Raw genomic sequence first — 22,616 nt, forward strand, 5'->3', positions numbered from 1 at the left:
GCCAAATGGAAGGATTGTTGATTTTGTACCAATCTCAAATTCCAATTTGTACAAAGCTTATACATATTCATATTATTTTTTATTTATTTGTATTTTATTTACCAAGTCAGTGAACATAGCCTACACACCTTCCTCCTCCCACAACAATAACCTTGTGAGGAGAGTTGGACTGATGTGACTGGCTCAAGGTCACTCAGCTGGCTTTCATGGCTAAAATGGGATTTGAACAGACTCTGGTTTCTAGTCTGATACCTTAATCACTAGACCAGGGGTAGGCAACCTTGGCTCTTTTATAACTCGTGGACTGGCTCAGGAATTCTGGGAGTTGAAGTCCAGGAGTCATAAAAGAGCCAGGGTTACCTACCACTGCACTAGACCAAAGTGGCTTGTTCATACTTGTTCATCCAAACTTTTCCATACATATGCTTCCTTACATATCCTATTATGATGTACATGTAATTATACATATTGGCAATATTTTCTTGAGTTGCACATTTCTGACAATGTTCATGTCAGTGTGCATATGTTCTACATTCTCCCTCTATTTTTGGTAGTGTTTATAAAACTACCTTGTTTAAGAAATCTGACAGATTCTATTTTTTCCCCTTTCTAATCCCAAAGAATCAAAACTGGGTTTTTATTCCTTGAAGGTCACCATCTGTGTGGCATCCTATTGGCAAAGGATCATAACAAGATGGAATTCATACTGACAAAGTAGAGCAAATTGTGATTCAAAAACTGCAAGCAATTCTGAGCATAAGCGACGGGAGGAGATGGTGCTACTTGCCTTGAAGTGGTATACTTCCTTCTTAAGAGGGAATCAACCTTGAACCTGACTGTAGGCAACTTTCATCCAGTAACCAACCTCCCCATCTAAGCAGGTACCAGGTCTTTAGCTTCAGACAGCCAGGGATGAAGAGGGATACCTGAAGCTATTTCAGCCAGGGTTTGAGATGGGATACAGCACTAAGACAGTGTTGGTTGTGCTTGTTCATAACCTATGGAGGACCCATTGTCCTGGGTATCATCCTGGTTCTATCAGTGATGTTTGGTTTCATAGATAATACCATACTTTTGGAAGGACTCTGGGAATTGGAAATAGAGGACACTGTTTTGTAGTGATTCTCCTTCCTCTGGGGATAGCCCAGATAGTGTTGGTGGAGAGATAGAGGCCAAACCCTAGGTCCCTGCAATACAAAGTGCCTCAAGGCTCCCACCAGCAGAGGATACCCATTTATACATCTCTACCCAGATAACCAATTAAGTAACGCTTTCCTGATGTTGGCCCAGTGCTTAAACTCAGTATAGGAAGATGGATCACCTGATGAGCATTTAAACTTTGGGACTGACATTTGTATACATTCCTGTGTTCTACAATAGGTGGGACACAGAACCTCTGTGTATATTTGGCTTCTTCTCTGCTCTACAATATTTCTAGTTGTACTAAGTCTGAAAAGCTTCTGTTGGTAGCTAGTTACTTAATCCAGGTTTGAGTTTATGGCAAATGGAGAGGTATGTGAGGTTAAGATCTGCTAATTCCTACTCCCTACATTTTAGAAGAAGAGTCTATATTTATGTAATTAAAAGTATGTTACAGTTCTTCTTACAGTTTCCTACTAACCATAGATCACGTCAGGAATGCTTCAGTTCTGTTACCTCAAGGTGTGTGCTGAAATGAAGAGGACTTAATGGACTAATTCATCTGGACTATTCGATGAAATATGGGATGAACTCATTTGTCAGGGCACTGTAGACATGTACATTAATCCACATCTGCTTGCGTATCAGTCAGAAACTCAAGGTATTAGAGCAGAGCAATGGGCCAGGGAGGAAGAAGATGCTGTTGCTTCTTTTTCCCCCCTCTACCTGTTCATGTATTTACTAGGTAAACATATATGCTGCCTATTTTGCCTAGATTTCATCAGAAATTTCAGAAATTGAACTCCTGGAGTGGAGAGCTAGCAGAACTAAACTAATTGCCCTAATAAAGTTGTACTAGTGAACACAAGGCCTATGTTTATACTGAAGTAAAAAGCTAGTTACGTTGCATTGGGAAGCCCTGCTAAGCATCTTCTTTTTGAAATCTCAGCTACATGTGCATCTGTGGGGAAGGCAAGCATTTTAGAAGCAGCTTCTCTAAATGGTCCAAATTTGGACTGTTGGGATCTTGACCCAGAGTTTGAAGCATTCATAAATTAAGTGGAGCCCAGACATAAATAGCTATGCCATAGAGATGTTTGAAAGGGGGAACACTTTGTCAAGCCCTACTGGTGAAGAAACAGAAACAAAAGGAGGGGTGCAATGCCTTCCAGCCTGCCACAACTCTAGTGGGAGGAGGGAAATGTAGTAATACCTCCAAGTCCAAAGGAAGAGGAGACGGAATAAAATAGTAAGAATAAAATACTTATATTGATAAGGAACCAATGATTCTCAAACCAGGAAGAACTTTATGTAAAATTCAAGTTAGGAAAGAAAGGTCAAAAGAGTTTTCTTTTTTTTTTAATGAAATCTGACAACTCTGTGAAAAAAGCATTTCCTTCTGTCACTGCTGAATTTCTCTGCATTTACCTTCAATGGGTGACTTTGAATTCCAATATTCTTCTGTGTGCTTATTTTCTTTTCTATCATTATTTTTTTCTCTTTTTTCCTTTTTTTAATAAAAAAAACAACAACCATTTATTTTCTGACAGCTAGGCAAGGCCGGGAAACAGACACAGCAGTAATTCCAGGAAGGCCTTTTATTGTTATAGGGTAGAATAAAGGTAGTTTACTAAAAGCCTGGCAGAATTTCTGTCTACTCCATCTTTGGTATAATCAAGGCAGGGTTATGTTGAGGTTCTTTTTTGTAATTTTCTTTCTCAGGATTAAAGAATATCTTCTGAATCTTCCCTCAACAGTTTACCAATTCTTTCCCACTCTGAAGGCCAGGCCTGCATTCTTTCCCAATTTCCAGGCATTATCCAACAACAAAGCAACAAAGATGATTAGGGGACTGGAGGCTAAAACATATAAGGAACGGTTGCTAGAATTGGGTATGTCTAGTTTAACGAAGAGAAGGACAAGGGGGGACATGATAGCAGTATTCCAATATCTCAGGGTCTGCCATAAAGAAGAGGGAATTAAGCTATTTTCCAAAGCACCTGAAGGCAGGACAAGAAGCAACGGGTGGAAACTAATCAAGGAGAGAAGCAACCTAGAACTAAGGAGAAACTTCCTGACAGTGAGAACAATTAATCAGTGGAACAGCCTGCCTCCAGAAGCAGTAAATGCTCCAACACTGGAAGTTTTTAAGAAGAGACTGGACAGCCATTTGTCCGAAATGGTGTAGGGTTTCCTGCCTGAGCAGGGGGTTGGACTAGATGACCTCCAAGGTCCCTTCCAACTTTACTATTATTGTTGTTGTTGTTGTTGTTGTTGTTGTTGTTATTATTATTATTATTATTATTATTATCATCATCATCATCATCCCTGAAACAGATGCTAAGTTAATTAGCTCATAGTGTTTTCTATTACCCCTTAATTCCTTTTAAAAATTGGGGTCAGATTGGTTATTTTTCCATCTTCAGGAACAAATGCTCAAGAGGTTCAAGAGAATTACATACTTCTGTTAAAAATAACATCAGTGTCGTATTTTTATATAAATATAGTTTTTATTAAAGAATTTTAAGAGAACAAAAGCAATGCAAAGTTTGAAAAAAGTAAAGGAACTACAGAAAAGTAATAAATAAGTGAGAAAAGAGGTACAAAAAGAAAAGAGAAAAGAAAAATTCTTTTTTTTAGCATCTTTTCAATAAGGTTCACATGAGGCCAATGCTTGATTACATTCTGTTAAAATGCTGTTGAGATTACATGGCGTAATGTGGTAATTCAGCTTGTCCGCTAGACTCCCATTTCTTCTGCTTTTGTGAAATTGTTTGCTATTTATTGTGGCAACGGGATGTAGAACATTCAGGGAAGCCATTGCTCAACAAATTAGTGATTAGCTTCAAAGTGATGTCCAACCACTAAATCTTACAGTCTATCATGTATGGACTGAACTCATAGAACCATACCAAACCAGACAAAAAGTAGGGGGAAAATGCCAACCAAACATAGCGTTGAAAAGTACCAACTAGTGTTTTGATGAAACCTCAGTGCATCCACAGAAATGTCTAAGCGATGTTCTCTAGGAGTGCTGGGGGTGGGGGGAGTTGTCACCTGACATACCTGACCTGAGATTAGATTGATTCAAAAAGTTGTCAAGAAGCCCAGATTCAGTGCATAGAATGGAACAATGAAAGACTCTCACCCAAATCTGTAAAAGTAGTCCTCGAGTTCTGACTGGTTGCTTAGCAACCATTCAAAATTCCAACAGACCTACAACAGACCACTGGGTGACTTTGGGCGAGTTCTCATCTCTCAGTCTAATCTACTTCATACAATACTGACTTTGGGGGTAAAAAAGGAAAAACAGTGCCATGTATGCTTGCCTGGAGGTCCTGGGGGGGAAAAAAAAGGTAAAGATGTAAATTGAACAACTGAATTAATAAATAATTAAAAAGTTGGTCCTGTCAGACAAGAACATTCATTTTACTTCATAAACTTATTCTGAATTATTATGCCATCTGATCTCTTAATCCAGACTGAAACCCATAACAAGCTAGGACATGTGTAGGCAACCTTGGCTCTTTTATGACTCGTGGACTTCAACTCCCAGAATTCCTGAGCCAGCCTGGCTGGCTCAGGAATTCTGGGAGTTGAAGTCCACGAGTCATAAAAGAGCCAAGGTTGCCTACCCCTGAGCTAGGAAAAGCAAAAGAAAAAAGTCTTGTTGAACCTTAAAGATTGAGAAACAAACCTACATACAGTGTGTCCAATTGACTGGGACAGAGTTTGGTTCCAGCTAAGAAAGTATAAGTTGTATCCCAGCCACAAATAAATTTAATTGACAGGGAATTAGGTAAAGGGTATCCTGTAGTCTTTCCAAAGCAAGTTTTCAGTTGGCATTCCAGAAATATCTACTTGGGAGAATTTGTGTTAGTTGCTATCCACGTGCAAATTCTAGTACAGCTCCTTTCAATTATTCAGTGAACATCAAGATATCTACAGAGCAGAAACATATTTCTTTAGAAACATCTAAAACCAGAAATCTATGCACTATTTATCCCACAATAGTCCCATCAGTATCCCTGGCACTGCTCCTTTGTTCAACTAAATGATTTTCAGTTCAGTTCAATTTCAACTCTTCCATGGATACTTACTTGTTTGCAAATATTGAGTCTGAAAGAAATTTAAATGCCACTTAATAGCTTAAATGAAAATGATAGGAAAAAATAATCTGGAATAATGTTACTGACAAGTTTTATTGGATATCCAGAAAATTATCACACTGGCAATTATTTTAGAAATGATCGTTATTGAACTTTTTTTTCATTCTAGCAGCAAAGGAAACAAAAAATGATTCTCTATGTTTATTCAAATATTTATTTTTTCTGGATGACCATCTCTTGATATACAGTACAGTATTATCGTGGGAGTTCTTTAGAAAATACAAAGAAAGCAGTAAACTTAAAATATTTTTACTGAATACCTTGCATAAAAATGGAAAGGAAGTCAACTAATAATGGAAATAGAGGTGGCCCATTGTTAAAAACCATATTAGATCAACATTTATCATTTTTATAACATAGAAGAACATAGAATCACAGAGTTGGAAAGACCTCATAAATTTTCTAGTTCAACCTCTGCTCAAGGCAGGAGACCTTATATTATCCTAGTCCAATGTTTGTCCAATCTACTTTTGAAAACCTCCAGTGAGGTCCCCAGCTTGGGGAGACAAGCTGTTTCTTTGATTAATTATTCTCCACTGTCAGAAAATTTCTCCTTGTTTCTAGATTGGATCTCTCTTTAACAAGCTTCCACTCATTATTTCTTGTCCTGCTTTCTGGTGCTTTGGAGAATATTTCCTCATCTCTGTGACTGCCCCTCAAGTACTGGAAGAAAGTTAAAAATTTCTATAGTAGGGGAGCCATGATGACCCAGGCATGAACTAAGGGTATGAAGACAGCAAGGGCTAGACTCGAGAGAAAACTGGTATGTTTAAAAATGTTGTAATCTCTAAAATAAATAAATAAATAGGCAAACAGCTAGATATCTATTAGAAAGCAACTCCTGTAAGAAAACAATTTTTCAGGAAATGTGGCTGATTAATTTGAAGGACTGAAATAATATATTTGGTCCTGATAACCAGAACTAAATAAAAGACCCCAAAGTTGAAGAAGTAGTTAGACTTTCACCTTGAGGAGACATTTCAATCTTCTGTATTACCTTTACTAGTGTGTTATCAGCCTAGGAAAAAGTTAGTGAATAAGAGTGAGTCAAATGCATAGTTTAAGCAATGGTGCGTTGTTTAAGCAAATATAGCTGAAGTATTGCTTTGACTGAAGCATTTGTGCATTTTTTATTTGCTCTAATATTGATTGTGATGATGATGATAATGTGCCATCAAGTCATTTTCAACTCCTGGTGAACATGACAATCTATGATTAGCCTGTTCTTTCATGTGCATTCACTGCCATTGTAACCAAGGCCATCTATCTTGCTGCTGGTGGTCATCCTGTTCTTCTCTTTCTTCCCATCTTTCTCATCATTAGAGCCTTTTCCAGAGAGCTGGGTCTTCGCATAATGTGTCCAAAGTAGGATAATTTGAGCCTGGTTATTTGTGCCTCAAGTGAGAATCCTGGGTTGATTTGTATGATGATCCATAGGTTTTCTTGATTGTCCATGGTATTCTCAGCATTCTTCTCCATCACCTAAGTAAGACGGTGTCATTATTCTTCCTATACTGCTTCTTCAGTGTCAACTTTTACTTGCAAAGAGCATCTCATCTTTGTAGGTATAAACACATCATTGCATTTGCCACAATGCCTGGGAGAAAATTAGCTACTTTAATTATGAATCTTCACTGAAGGAATGTGGGTGTACCTCAAAAGATTTTCCCTGTCCACTTACTGACCAGGGAAAAGATGTTCCTGTCTAGTTGTTGGATTAAGTAGGATGCATGGAAGATGGAAAGAGTGTGTACATGATTGAATGACTACAAGAGATCAATTTGATATGCGGGACAATCTTCAGACAGCTGAGGATCAACAGCCATTTTTCTTAACAATGAAAACTAATGTTCAGCTAATGTTATCCTGTACCTTTTCCTCTGCATAGGATTTCATGTGAGAACATTTGCAAACTAGCCCATTATGGGTTTTATATTGCCTTGAAAGAAAAGGAATGCTAGAAGTTCAATTCCTCATTAACCTGTCTATTCTACAAGCACTGCTAGAATTTAATTGGCACCTGAAATTGGAGTCTCTACAGATCAAATTGTCTTAAAATGAGAAGTAATATATTCTGCTTATTCTCAAATGTAAGATTAAGGAAAAGACCTTGAAAAAAAACATGTGAAGATGATGATAAATTTGCTGACTATGTGATTTATTTAATATTATTTGGGAAACTCATTGGCTTCTGAAGTTTAATGACAACGTTAATGACCAATGCTAGTTTTATTGAAAAATATCTAATAATTGGATTTTCCAACACAGATGTTGTTTCCCTGGGCCATCTTGGCAAATGAAATGAATTGCAGTAAGAGTTCCCATCTTCTTTTTATCATTTTATTTCTTCTTCTTAGGCTTCTATGCAGCTTCTTAACATTCTCAAACTCTGTAATGTTCCTGAAACAGTTCATGAATAAAGTATAGGTCACAGAAGCCTCTCAAGCCTTTTTACTTATTGATAAAATGTTTCCCTAAACTTCCCCTGTAATAATCAGGGCAGTGCACAAATAACACTGATCTAGGATAGAAATTCTAAAAAAAACTACAATTTATTTGAAATGCTACTGCAGAACAGTTGCCAGGGAAAGCTGGATGGAGCAAATTAGTGGCGGTATTAACCATCTAGGATCTATTTAACTTGCCATTCATTCTCTGAAATTGATGCCATTGAAATTTGCAATTCAATTTCAGGAGTCAAGTTGAACTGAATTTGCAGTTTGAATCCTTTAATCAGTTTGAGGATTCCATTCACTAAGATGTAGCTCCTTGCATACAAAAATCCATCTGAATCATTTTGAATCAAAGTGAAAAGCCTGAGGCAGGTCATTGCTTTGCACAGCACTAGATCACAGCACAATGTCGTTCATGTATATATGTGATTTAAAAGGCTCCCTCTCCATTGCCCAGCTTATAAGATCCTCTAAAAGGTGCACAGGTTGAAAGATTCACTTCATCATCATCCATATGCTGAATTCACTTTTGAGCAATACTTCATAGCAAATGAAGAGCAGAGCAAGTCAATAACAAAGCTTACTCACTATTGAATGCATTTCTAAGAATGCTTTTCTAAAGGATGCCCACTCAGCTTCCTCATTCTATTGTGTGTTAAGAACAGAAACTTTTTGAGAAGGCACTACAGGGGGAATGGAAAAATTGGATTCTGATATAAAGTATGAAAAACTACTACAGTGGAGAACTTTTTAGACTTTTTTTCTAATTTAGATTGATATTCTCTGTTGGAGCATCTGCTTTGTTATGCCATAGCCTGTCAGCTATAATCTAGCGAAGATACACTCTGGAGGTTATCACACCTGCTGAAAATTAGCTGTTTAGTAATGAGCTGTATAGAGTGTTCAGCTTGTATATAGCATGTCCAGAGAGAATTCTATCAAAAGAAACTGGCTTTTTTCTGAGCTATGAACTTGAACAGATAGCAGCTTCTCTTGCAATTCTGTGATTTGCATTGAACAGGAAAATACCTCAACGTACAGTATTGTGTACCCTTTGTCTATTTGTCCATCCATAAGATCTGTTAGAGGATGCGGCTGGTATATCCAATAGGTCCAGTCATTAGAGTTCTAAAAAGTAAGAATACTGCCATTTGATACAGATTCAATATACATCTATACTTACACGCAATGACTCCACAGGACAACAGACGGTAAGACGAAGAACAAAGTTCTGAGGAGACAAGAAAGTTCTCTTAATAGTATTACTGTATGTCTCAGAATAGAAGAAAATATTTGCAGCTCAGGGTTGAACTGTGTGGTCCATAGTGCTCTCTGAGCTTGCAGAGATGTCCCATTACCCAACTATGATACTACTCAATGGATGAGTTGGGTAATGAAACATCTGCAAGAAAACACCCAAGCTCAGAGAGCACCAAGGAACCCACAATATTATCTTTACATATTATGAGAAACCCCACTTGAGAAAGCCATAATGCTGGGAAAGGAGAAACAAAGAAAGAAAGAAAGAAAGAAAGAAAGAAAGAAAGAAAGAAAGAAAGAAAGAAAGAAAGAAAGAAAGAGAAGAGAAGAAAAGGGTGACTAACAGCAGGATGGATTCACTTGATTATGGCAGTGATGAATACACTGTTGGAAGATCTAAAGGGCCAGATTGGGGAGAAGATCATCCCAGAGACTCAGCCGGCATCTGACTGGCAAAGTCATTGGGGCAAGCCAGATTTGCTTAATAGCCACATGATTCATTTAACAATCATGGTGATTCGCTTAATAACTATAGCAAGAAGGTGATAACATCAAGTGCAACTTGCATAATAACTGCCTCACTCAGGAATGGAGGTTTCAGTCCCAATAGTGGTCATAAATCAAGGACTATCTGTAATGCTGCAACAACACTTAAATTTAATGCAAGGAATGCAGTTACTCTGAGTCTCTTTCTCATTCTTCCTCCCTTATCCAAACTCAAGAATCTCTTCTGAACCAGCCCTGTTTCCTCCGTGAACTTTCTGGTTGTTCCCATGGTCTATTAGGCATTCCATCACCCTCCACAACTGCACAAATTTCCTTACTTACAGATGATGCCTTGATATTTTGCAGTGATGTAAACATTCAATGAATAAGTTAAATAAAAATCGATTCAAATCTGCTTTGTCATTTGCAGGACAATTTCAGTAAATGCTGTTTATTAGAGTCAATGGACTGGAGTGATGGGGGAGCTTTTGTTTTATACTTGGTTTGTTTTAGAAGTGTTCTTAAAACATGGGTGATAGTTTATTGAAGCCAGGTGCTAGCCTGCAAAACGAGCCAACAGATCAGTTCCAAATGGTGATGTTGTGGATAGAAAATGAATGAAGATGGAGGCTCAGCCTCTTTGAGCTATCTTTATCATCAATTCTAGCCACCATTGTCTGCCATCCTTTAGTGAAACAAGTACATGGTAGAAACCAATCCTGACTCAACAGGATTATAATGGCCTTACTATAAATTAGTCCCATTATCAGCAGCCCTTGAGAGACAAGATTTCACAATGCTAACAACTGGCCCTTATTTGCACACCAAACAAAAGCCAACACAAACCCCTTTTACCCAATGATTAATTCTCTTAATTGCTCCTTTTTTCAACCTCACAGCTGCTCTTAAGTCCTTCTGAATCAGAACAGGAAGTTTCCAGGCTAAGGGTTGACCTGCAAGATCCCAATGAGCCTTTATCTTAATGATGCGGGGTACCACTGAAATATTGAGCAATCCAGAAGTCTTTTTGAATTCTGCTGAGATGTTTTAAGAGTTTTTCCCATCTTCTCTTGCCAAAGAGATTTTGGATTTTCTCCCTTATATTTAGAGGGTCCTAGAATTTCTTTTGATGGTACTTTTCAAGCTAACTGGATTGCTCTAAGGCGGTCTTCAAACTTGGCCATTTTATGATTTGTGGACTTCAACTCCCAGAATTCCTCAGCCAGCATGCCTGGCTGAGGAATTCTGGGAGTTGAAGTCTACAATCTACAAGTCATAAAAGGGCCATGATTGAAGACCCCTGCTCTAAGGTGATGGAGGAACAGTGGCTCCCTAGAGCATCCTGCTTTGAAAAAAGCCTCCAAATCAAGAGTTCCTACATGATATTTGCCTTGGATGGAACTTAACTGTAGAAACCTAGAGCAGGGGTCCCCAACCTGTGGGCCACTACTCACCCCTCCACTAGTGCTAGCACTGACATGAGCACAGCCCCAAGCATTGCCTGGGTGATAGTGGCCTCGTTTGTGTCACACGGGCGCTAGTGGCTTTGTTTGTGTCACATGGGTGCTAGCACCACCCCAAGAGTTGTGCGGGTGCTAGTGGCACATTTCAGAATGTGTATTCCCACCTATGGGAATGTCATCAAAACCTTCCCGCCCCCAATCACACTGAATGGGAATTGTTTAAAGATACAACTGTTATTTTAAAACGAGCAAGTCTTTCATCTCATTATTTGTACTTATATATCCATTTTGGCAGCCATTTATTTTCCTGGATTGCCCCTAAAGCAGCAATTTTCAGACCTATGGACTTCAACTCCCAGAATTCTACAACCAACCATTGTCTGGGGAATTCTGGGAGATGAAGTCTACAAGTCTTAAAGTTGCCCAGGTTGCCCAACATTAATAAGAGTAAGTAATAGCTACACACCTAGAGTAAGAAAAGGAGTCTTGGATAATGAAAAAATTAAGAGAGTGGGCACAAGTGGAGCTTTACTTGAAAAATAATTTTGTAAATGTCCCTCTTTTCAACTATAACAATACATAGAATCTATCTCCAGTCATCAGTTATTCAACTTTTTAAAAAATGAGAATACCTGAATCCTTGAATTATGATCATTATGGTCAGGTTTTTTGTTTTTTTTTTTGAAGAACAGTTCTCAAGTTTGCGAAGTTTATGTTGGTTTTTTTTTTTTTTTTTTGCTGAAACCCCAAGATCCACCAAACAGAGCTGAATATCCCCCTTGATATCTTAAAATCAAATAATTCTACAACCCAAAACTTGTTCTGAGGCGCTAAAGTAAATAAAGGATGTGATCCTTTCATACCCCTCCTTTATTTTAGAAGAATAATACAAATTGGGGCAGGAGAAAATCCTCATATTGTTTTATTGTTAAGCAATTGATCTTGATCAGTATTTCTCAACCTTGAGAATGTTAAGTTGTATAGACTGGGGGATTCTGGGAGCTGAAGTCTACATATCTTAAAGTTTCTAAGGTGGAAAAACACTGATCTAGAGAACTGTGAGTAGATCACTACTTGCCTCCTGCCTAATCCTGTTTCCAACACCTTGGTCTGAAGGTCTCACAATCCTTATATCAGATTCTGTTTTTCTCCAGATGGTGCTGAAGTATAATTTCTAGCAGATTCTGCCTGCAGAACCAGTGGTGAGGACTACTAAGAGTTGAACTCAGCCACAGATGGAGGACTGCAACTTGTTTACTCTTGCCCTGGGTTATCCTTATATCATAACTTGCTAAAGACAAGCAGGTCATCCAAACTAGAACTTTACAACTGTAGTTATGCTATGCAGTTGGATGCTATACAGATTTATTTAAATTTTAAAAAATTAAGTGGGTGGAACGTTAATCTTTATTTGCAATTACTTATTGTTATGATTATTCACTTCAGTAATTCAATTCCTTGGTCAGGTCGATAAAGGAATATAGTTGTGGAGAGCAAATGATCCTTTCTGAGTCTTTTATGAGGTTTGGTTCTTTCACACTCTTTTCTTTAGACCTGTTTTCAGTTTATACCTGAATCATTATATGCATTTGATGAGCCATTTGCTATAGGGCCACTTGCTAAAAATGCAAGATTATGGCATGAACTGATGATGATGATAATAATAATAATGATGATGATGATGATGATGAAGTTGGAAGGGACCTTGGAGGTCATCTAGTCCAACCCCCTGCTCAGGCAGGAAACCCTATAGAAGGAAGGGAGATGTGTATTCGCAAAGCCTGCATAACAAAGATAAAGGAAGAAGGAATGTGGACTAGTGGAGTCCCTTTCAATGTAGAGAATAAGAGCTGACTGTAAGATATATTATACAAGACATATTGCTAAGATAAGGAATGTGCTAAGGAAGAGCCATTAGAAGATTTGCTAAAAGTCCTCTACGATGCCTATTAGTTAACTTTTAGGAATAGGGTTGAAGTACACCCAACAGAATACTTGTTAGATAACTTTTGAAGTGTTTATTAGTTAAGACTTAGAAATAGGGATGGCATGGAGCCAATAGATAATTTTCAAAAAGCCTATTAGACAATGTTTCTTTATCCCACCTTGAAAAACTGTACAAAAGCTTGTTCAATCCTTTGTTTTGGGTCCTGGCATTTTGCTGGCTGGGACCCCTTTTGCTGAAGTGCTTCAAAAAGAAATCAGTCCTGCATCTCATGTCTGATAGTCTTCATTGGCTTTGGTGCCAGGCTAAGACCTGAATCTGGGGACAACACATCAAATAAAAAGGCTGAGAGAAGTTAGCCAAGCATCCAAGAACTGCTTGTTTAAAAGATGATATCTTAACTTTATAAAGTACAGTATTCTTCCATTAGGCATCATGTGATGCCACCGAGAGAGAAAGAGAGAGGCAAAGTCAGGAAAGAGAAAAATGTTTGCTGTATGCTTCCTTTGAATGACTCACCATCTTTCTTTGTTTTCAGTTTTAAAAAGGTTTCATAAGAAATTTATTTGTTCTCCATTTTAGAGAACACATTTAGTTGAATCTCTTTAACTAAATGTAAAAAAGAAGGAATGAGAGATCATTTTAATGCAAATGGGGTTTTCTATCGAAATCAAACAGTTTTCATAAAAAAAATCCTTTATAAAAGGGGTCCTCTTTTGTAATCAGCTCAGATTATCAGTGGCTTTGCTCTTAAAGACATACCTCCATGGCAATTTTGAGTGGAGATAGACAAGAATTGACTATGGGTTTTCTCTAATAATATTCATAAGTTTCTAGGTGGATTTGATATTTAAACCCACTGAAGGTAAGAGGAACTGATAGATTCATCTACCCAAGCAGGAAAACATGAGTATTTATTTAACATTTAGAGAGTTCAACCATGTATATGGGGCTGAAAAATCTGTTTCTCCTTTTTATGTCCCAGCATAACTTCTTCAAATTTTAGGTTCCAAATAGGACATTTGTCCAGGCCTTGGAAGGATCATTGATTGCACAGGTCTTTGCTTCATTGGGAATAAGAAAAATCCAGGGATTTATGGTTGACAAAGTACTTATAATGTCTTTGAAATGTCATATGTATCCTCATAAGTGTTAAATTCCCTGAAATCCTTGAAAACAGGAAACAATTTTATAATATACTTATGCCTGTTAGGGATTATTTATGCAACTCTTTGGACCAGCAATCATTGGCTAAAAACGTTCTATTATTGTCAGGCCAGCCCTCAATTCTGTATATTGATCCTTAATTCTCAGTGGCAGCTGCAGGAGCCACTGCCAAAAGTTGATCCACATGTTCAAAGTGTTCTCAGGATTTAATGTGACTAAATTGTAGTTATTTTCTCCTACTTATTAAATCATGCAGAAATATAAAAAGGGCTATCATCCAAAATTATCAAAATTTTCATGTTAATCTTTTTTAAATTTCATTCTTTTATGAAGTCAGTTATCCCTAACTATTGAGTTACTTTCATTTTGAATGGGTGTCTTTACAAATAAGATGGATGGATGGATAAGATAGAAAGACAGAATAGACAGAATAAGATAGATAGATAGATAGATAGATAGATAGATAGATAGATAGATAGATAGATAGATAGATATTAGATTATTTCTAGTGATATATTTCTATCTGGTAAATCTTATTTTTTGTCTCCAATAAATCTGTTATTGGTTGATGCTTGTCCATTTCTTGCATGTAATTTACAATCATTCAGATTATGTTTTATTTATTAATAGATGCATATATTATTTGTCTCTGTTTCATGGTCAAATCCTTATAATACTTCTTTTCCATGATAAAATCCCTCAACTCATTTTAGACTGTCTGTAAGAACCCATCTCAACTAACCACCCAAGAAAACAGAACTCTTGAAACAGGCATTGTCTCAAAAGGATACATTTATTAGGGGTCAGTGACAGTAGGGAAGCGAAGGCGAGATCTGGGGAAAATCCCGTGCAAACGGTATAGTTAAGCTAGTGAGGGAAGTTAGCCCAGAAAAGGAAATATTAAAAGGGCAGGAAAATATATTTTTTCACCAAAAGGATTTTTAAAAGTATTTTTTTTTTTTGAAAAGCAAAAACCAAACCTGGCCCCAAATTTATCTCTCTGCCCCAAGCAAGAGCTAGCCCCGTACAAATGCAGATGTAAAACCATCAGAGAATTGAAGCTAGAGCAATCAAGAAGACAAAGAGAAAATCTGCATACCCCACCCAAACTCTAGGAGTCATTAGCCCCATCACCTGAGAAGCAGGATATGATAATAGGATTAAACCACAGATATCAAGGCCTAGAAAAACACTCAGAAACAGCCTCAAGGTTCATGCCACAGGAACAGGAAACTATTGCAAACAAGGCTAGAGAGGGTATAAAAACCTACTGCCCATGTGCTCAACTCCTCTTTCTTCTCCTCTGCTCTTTCTTGCAAGGACCATCTTCCTTCTTCTTCAATAAGCTGTAACCTTCTTCCCAAAGCAGTCACCATGTTGCTTATTTATTCCCAGCTTGGATGAACCAGGATGAAGACTTACTTCTGACAATTTGGTGATCCAGATGGGAGTCCAAGCTAACCTCTCCAATGGACTGATACTGGTAAGCCCCATCTTGCCGGCAGCAGACCCCCTTGTGTCTGTGGATGGGTTTCTCAGGCCTTGCCCATGTGGAGCTAGGGTAGTAAAGGGAGTTTTGAGAGTTTGAGCTCAAGGGCTGCTTTGGAAAGAAGGTGAAGGTGAGTACCTCTAAAATTTAAGTTTAAAGCCCAGGAGAACAAAGAAATGTGTGTATTTCTGTTTGTGTGAATGAGAAGACTTTTTTTCCCCAATCACAGTTGGATTTTGCTCCTTCTGGTCTTTCCTAGCCGCAGAAAGGATCTGTTTAATTGGCAGAACCTGGAAAGCATGGGGGTTTGGTCAGAGCACAGAACCTTTTGTTAGGGAAAAGGGAGAAGCTGTGTGAAAATGAAATGGAATGAGTGAATGAAAGAATTGGATTTGGGCAACTAGCTGGTAAGGCCCTGTAAGCAAAGCAAAGTTAGGAAATTAAGCCTTGGGCTAGGAGCGGCCACTTACCTCTGAGAGCAAGCAGAGGTGCTCGAGGACATTGGAGGTCCGTAAAACAGTGGTGTGAAGCTGGCCGGTCGAAGAATAGCCTGTACTTTCTGAGGAGGGAAACCAGAAGTGTCTCTGCAGATCCCTTTTTGGTCTGAAAACGTGGTGGATCCCTCAGAGGAGCCCACGAACTCTGAGGTATCCAGAGTGCTCCGTGAGTCCCTTTTTTGGACTCACAAAACCGTGGTAGTAGGAAGAAGTCTCACAAAGAGGCTTCCGACGTGTAGTGCCCTTTAGCGGTAGGGGAAATCCCATCATAGAAATATGGAAGGTTCCAATTCAAGGGCCAAAGTAGGTTTCCCAGTTGAGAGCTTGCTCGAAGCCTGGGACAGGAATCAGCTTCCTGTCCAGGCTGGAATGAAAAAGAGATAGGTAAAAATAGACTTTGCTTAGGGCTTTGCTGGGAAACCAATTTGGCTAAATAAAGGTACTTAAAAGGGAAAATAAGAAATAGTGATTCTCTCTCTCTCTCTTTTCTCTATACAACCACGTGGTATGTTTAAAATGTGTGCCTTCCCTAACTTGAGTTATCTGAAATTTATGGTGGGAATGACTAGGATATGTAAAACTAAGACTTCTGTTCTCTTGTCTTAGTGTATATATGTGTGAAAGGTATATGTGACTGTTAACTGTTTCAAATCCAAAGAAAAAAGAATTTTAAATTCTGCTAGAAATTCTGCTTAAACTAAGCCACAAAAAGGAAATACCTCACTCTGTTTGTCTGGCCAACAAACAGAGTGAAGAAAAAATTGTGTTTGTTTGTTTTCCTCTTTCTCTCTGTGTACTCTCAAGAACAGCCTTAAGTTAGCAGGAGGGAATGTTTTAAGTTCATCTGCTAGAAAGATTTCACTCTTGCATTTAATAATATATAATAAAGTTGGAAGGGACCTTGGAGGTCATCTAGTCCAACCCCCTGCTCAGGTAGGAAACCCTATATGAACTTTATCAAATGCCTTACTGAAGTCCAAGAAAATTATATCCACAGCATTCCTCTAATCCACTAATTTTGTAACTGGGTCAAAGAATGCAGTAAGATGTGTCTAACATGATCTATTTTTGACAAACCCATGTTGGCTTTTAGTAATGACTTTGTTTGCCTCTAGGTCAGTGGTTCTCAACCTTTTTAATGCCGCGACCCCCCCAATCGGTCGTTAAGTAGTCGAGGACTACTCAACCGGTCGTAAGTCGAGGACTACTCAACTGGTGCAGCACCGTTTGCAGAATGGGACTTTTGGCGGGCTCAGCAGGGCACAGACAGCCTGGACAATTCCTATTGGCTTTTGAAAGCCAATAGAATTAGACTCTATTCAAGAGAGTCTATTCTATTGGCTTTCAAAAGCCAATAGAATAAAAGGGAGTAGCACAGCTAAGGAAAAGGGGGAAAAAATGGCGGACTCCGTTGTTTGGCGACCCCTGTGAAATGGTCGTTCGACCCCAAATGGGGTCCCGACCCACAGGTTGAGAACCACTGCTCCAGGTGTTCACGGATTCTTGTTTGATTATCTTTTCCAGAATCTTCCCAGGTATTGAGGTCAGGCTGATAGGTCTGTTGTTTCATAGATCTATTTTTATTTTTTTATTTTTGAAGAGGGGAACTACATCAGCTCTTTTCCAGTCCTCTGGTAGTTCCCTAGTGCTCCAGGGTCTTTGAAAAATATAGTTCAGTGGTTCTGAGATCACATCTGCCAGTTCCTTGAGAACTTTGGGGTGTAATCCATCTGGTCTTGGTGATTTGAACTCTTCGAGGCTGGATAAGTGCTCACTTACCATTTTCTTGCCTAATTTAACTTGTGCTTCTAATCTATTTTTTATGGTACTGTTTTTGATAAGTTGGACTATTTGCTTTTTATTATTTTGACTGTGGACATAAGCTTTAGTTCATTTTGAGCCTTAGCTTTCTTCACCTCATCTTTGCAGGCTCAGACTATTTGCTAATATTCTGCTATAGTTATGTGCTCCTCTTTCCACTTTTTATACTGGTCCCTCTTATATGTCAATTTATTAGAGAGTTCTTTATGCAGCCATGCTGGTTTCTTGTGAGAGCTATTATTTTCCTTCTTTGTGCTAGACTGGGTTATGTTTTTTTTTTTGAGTTGTTTCCCCTTGAAGATTCTCATCCATGGAATCTCTCCCAAGCCCTCTCAAGTTTATTGAAATGAGCTCTCTTAAAGTCCAAGACTCTAGTTTGACTTTCTATTGCCATGTGTTTCCTATGTACCTTAGTTAGCTGACTAGCAAAAAGTCCTGTATGGTTGGGTGGCCTATAGTATACACCTATGGCAATGTCATTTTTTCCCCCTGTTATATTGATCCAAATGCATTCAAGACAGTTTCCATCATTGTTGTGCCCTAATTCTGTAGATATGTAGTTATTTCTTATATATGGAGAGAAACTCTGCCTCCTCTTTTATTTGGTCTGTTTCTTTTAAACAATTGAAATCCCTCTAGCTGAGTGTTCCATTTGTGGGTTTTATCCCACCATGTTTCTATAATGACAACTATATCATATTTGCCCTTATTCTTTATGACTGACACCTATGTGTTAGTCCACTTTGTGTGACACTCGCTATTAAAAGCTTGATTTTGCTTGATAGCAGGGTTGATATTCTTGTCCACACACATCTATGTTACTTGCACTGCTAACCCTGTAATTTTTGATTGCCAGGGACAGGGATGTTGTGTATCAATTAACTCACTGTCCCTTGTTTAAATATTCCTCCAGTCTTCCTTGTATTTGCCAAGATATTTCCTCTTTGGAGTGAGGAGGGGGTATCTTGCCTGCTGGGTCCTGCCCCAAGCTCTGGAAAATCATTCTGCAATATGTTGTAAATGATTTGTGTTTTAAATGGGTTTTATCTATCTATCCTTTTCCTGAAAATGTGTCTATCTACAAGAGCCTTTTGAAGTTCAAGTCTGCTTGTTTGGGGAAATAATTTTCTTAAGTTACTTTTCTTATCCTATCACTAATTGGTGAAGCTACTATGAAACTTTTCTGAAACAAATAAGCATTTTCCAATCTCTAAAATAATGTGATCTATTTTAGAATAAATGTTAAAGGCAGATCCTCCTGCCCTTAGCAAGTTGCACATCTTAAAATATTAGGCTTTTAAAATTATTTGGAGTTTTCAGCATTCTCAAGCTGCCTAGCATTTTTTTTCCTTTCAAGTTGCAAGTTCTTGTCCTTAATATGTTGCAAATGGTCAATTTAAAGGTGAAACATTTCATTTTGTTGTTCCCCAATTGTCTATCTGTTTCTTTACTAACTGCAATATTGATGCCTTTTCAAACTGCCTGCAAGCTACCCCCCCTTCCAAATCTTTTCTTGCCCTTTGTTCTCCATACCTTTTGTCTGCCTCTCCTGGAAGAGTCCACCCAGAAAGGGGGGGAGACCTTGTCCTTGTATCTTTCAGCCCTGCAATCCTCTCCCAAACCTTTGGAAGCAGAACACACAGACCCAGATGTTGCCTCCATCCATCTGAGCCATGGAATTGGGTTTTGAATCCAGCCATCCACTAAAAAGCCACCATGCAATCTGAGTGGAACATCTTCTCAAGTCCTACCATTCCCCAGATGCCTGTGAGAGCTGCAGAAGGAAGGAGTCCTGGAGCCACTGGTGCCATGTGAAGCCTCAGAAAAGAAAATTAGACTGTGGGGGGAGGGTGGACACTCATTGTAAACTTTCCTTTCTTGCCCCATTTGTACTGTAACAAGCCAGTTGAAGTATTAATGGAGAGATGGAATTTGGGAATAGATGGCAGAACAAGTACTGAACACCTTGGACTTCTATCTGGTGGGAGGGAAAATTTATCCAGAATGTTTGTATTGCCTGTTTTGTAGAAATAGCTGCATATGCACACACACACACCATTCAGAATCGCATTGAGTCTATCCCCCCCACCTACCTTTAGTAAAGTTCCCCAGGCTTAGTTTTGCTCTATTGCACCAAAGCTTTGCAAGCACAACTTCCTGAAAATTCCAAGGGGGGGGGGAACTAGGCCCCCTATGGTGATTTGCAATTCACATGCCTTGACTAAGGAAGCAACAGGAAAGAGATCCCAAACTTCAGCCCTGAATATCTTGCACTGTTGGGCTCAGATTGGGATTCCTAGAGCACATTATGTGCAATTTAAAGAAAAATTTAATAGCCTGGCATACTGGCTAACCTCAATTGGACATTACAAACCTGGATGCACTGAACTAAGTGCTAAAGCAGGAAACAACCCTTGAAAATGGGCAGCCAGTGGTCATGTACTAAGGAAAACCATGGCTGTGAAGAATTTTGGGAGGTATGCAAACCTGACTGGAAGCTAAAGGTGACATCCAACATTTGAAAATGATTGGCACAGAATATTGGACACTATACATTTCTTTTCCACTTAACAAAATTTTTGCCCTGACTTTTAGAACTTTATGGGTGCAAGCTCCCCTTTTGGGAGCCACTAAAGGCATCTTTTTCTGCTGCCTCCATTAATGTTTTTTTTTTTTTGCTTAACAGTGTAAAAGCTTGCCTACCAAGTCTCCCTGACCAGATCAATTTTAATGTGCCAATAAGTATGACATTTTCACACTTAAGGCACAAAGCAGGGATTGAGGGGAGTTAGCCCAGAAAAGGAAATATTAAAAGGGCAGGAAAATATATTTTTTCACCAAAAGGATTTTTAAAAGTATTTTTTTTGAAAAGCAAAAACCAAACCTGGCCCCAAATCTATCTCTCTGCCCCAAGCAAGAGCTAGCCCCATACAAATGCAGATGTAAAACCATCAGAGAATTGAAGCCAGAGCAATCAAGAAGACAAAGAGAAAATCTGCATACCCCACCCAAACTCTAGGAGTCATTAGCCCTATCACCTGAAAAGCAGGATATGATAATAGGATTAAACCAAAGATATCAAGGCCTAGAAAAACACTCAGAAACAGCCTCAAGGTTCATGCCACGGGAACAGGAAACTATTCCAAACAAGGCTAGAGAGGGTATAAAAACCTACTGCCCATGTGCTCAACTCCTCTTTCTTCTCCTCTGCTCTTTCCTGCAAGGACCATTCTGCTTCTTCAATAAACTGTAACCTTCTTCCCAAAGCAGTCGCCATGTTGCTTATTTATTCCTGGCTTGGATGAACCAGGATGAAGACTTACTTCTGACACTAGCAATATTCCTCCTCTCACCAGTCATAATGTCCATTTGAAATCCAGCCAATCCAAAGGTGGCACGAAGCCTGGCTGGCTGATACAGTTGGCGGGCATATCAAGGTCTTCTCCAGCTTTTGTTCCTCTGTAACTATCTCCCTGGTAATTGAGGCACATTCCTTTCTCAAGATGATAGAGGCAGGAGAGGGAAAGTAGAAAGCGAAAGTTATCCCCCTCCCCCCAGCAGAATGGCAGGCCCCAAAAGTAGAATAACCATGCAAGGGAAACTATGAGGGTTTGGGGACCTGACATTGTCAATGTACTGTAACTGATACATTATATTTACACAGTATAATTTAAATTCCTTTGATCTTAACTTCTTGGATAGATAGTTGCACTTTACAGCAATGCCAATGAGTCGGTTGCTATTGCAAGTGAAAATAAGAGATGTCTGTCTCATTTTTTCTGTCAAGTAAAATTCTCTGAAAAATAGAGAAATTCCAGCTTCTGGATCTTTAGGCAGTTCTAGCCACCATGAAGAAATGAGACAGATCAAATGTTTTCTATTTCCCCCCCTAATTCTGCATTTTTATGTATAGATAAAGTATAGTAAATTATTTTTCTGGGTGCTTTTGGGGACTGAATTTCTGTCACCAAATAGGAGAGAGAAAAATAGTACCTTATGGTTTAGCAAAATTATAAACGGTCTGTTGAGAACTTTATGTATATTATGGGAGCCAGTTTGGTGTAGTGGTTAAGGCGCTGGCCTAGAAATTAGGGGACTGTGAGTTCTAGTCCTGCCTCAGGCATGAAAGCCAACTGGGTGACTTCAGGCCCATCATTTCTCTCAGCCCAACTCAACTTACAGGATTGTTGTTGTGGGGAAATTATGAGGAATAATAAAATAATAAAAATATGCATATCTGTCAACTTGAGCTACTTATAAAGTAATAAAGGAGGGATTAAAAACCTAAATACATACGTACATAAATCCTAATGTCTACCATATTAAATTTTTAAATATTTTAAGGTTTGGAGAACAAGATGCTGGTTGAACAAACATAAAACCAAGCCAGGGTGGATTAATAACTTCCTAGACAAAATACACACTGTGTATATAGAACATCTCTGAATTAGACTTTGATATCTCTCTCCAGAGCAGTGTTTCTCAACCTTAACAATTTTAAGGCATGTGGACTTCAACTCCCAGAATTCCACAGCCAGCAATGCTGGCTGAGGAATTCTGGGAGTTGAAGTCCACATGCCTTAAAATTGTCAAGGTTGAGAAACGCTGCTCCAGAGCAAATATGCTGCAAAAATTCCTCCATTGGAGATCTTGAGAATCTGCAGCTCTTGGGATTTTGGAGTTTAAATCTGGTTCTTGTCAGCATCTCCTATCATGCATTATTCAA

The sequence above is a fragment of the Crotalus tigris genome, unplaced genomic scaffold (genome assembly GCF_016545835.1).
Source record: "Crotalus tigris isolate CLP2741 ecotype Arizona unplaced genomic scaffold, ASM1654583v1 scf7180000024342.5246164, whole genome shotgun sequence".
NCBI classification, from domain to species: Eukaryota; Metazoa; Chordata; class Lepidosauria; order Squamata; family Viperidae; genus Crotalus; species Crotalus tigris.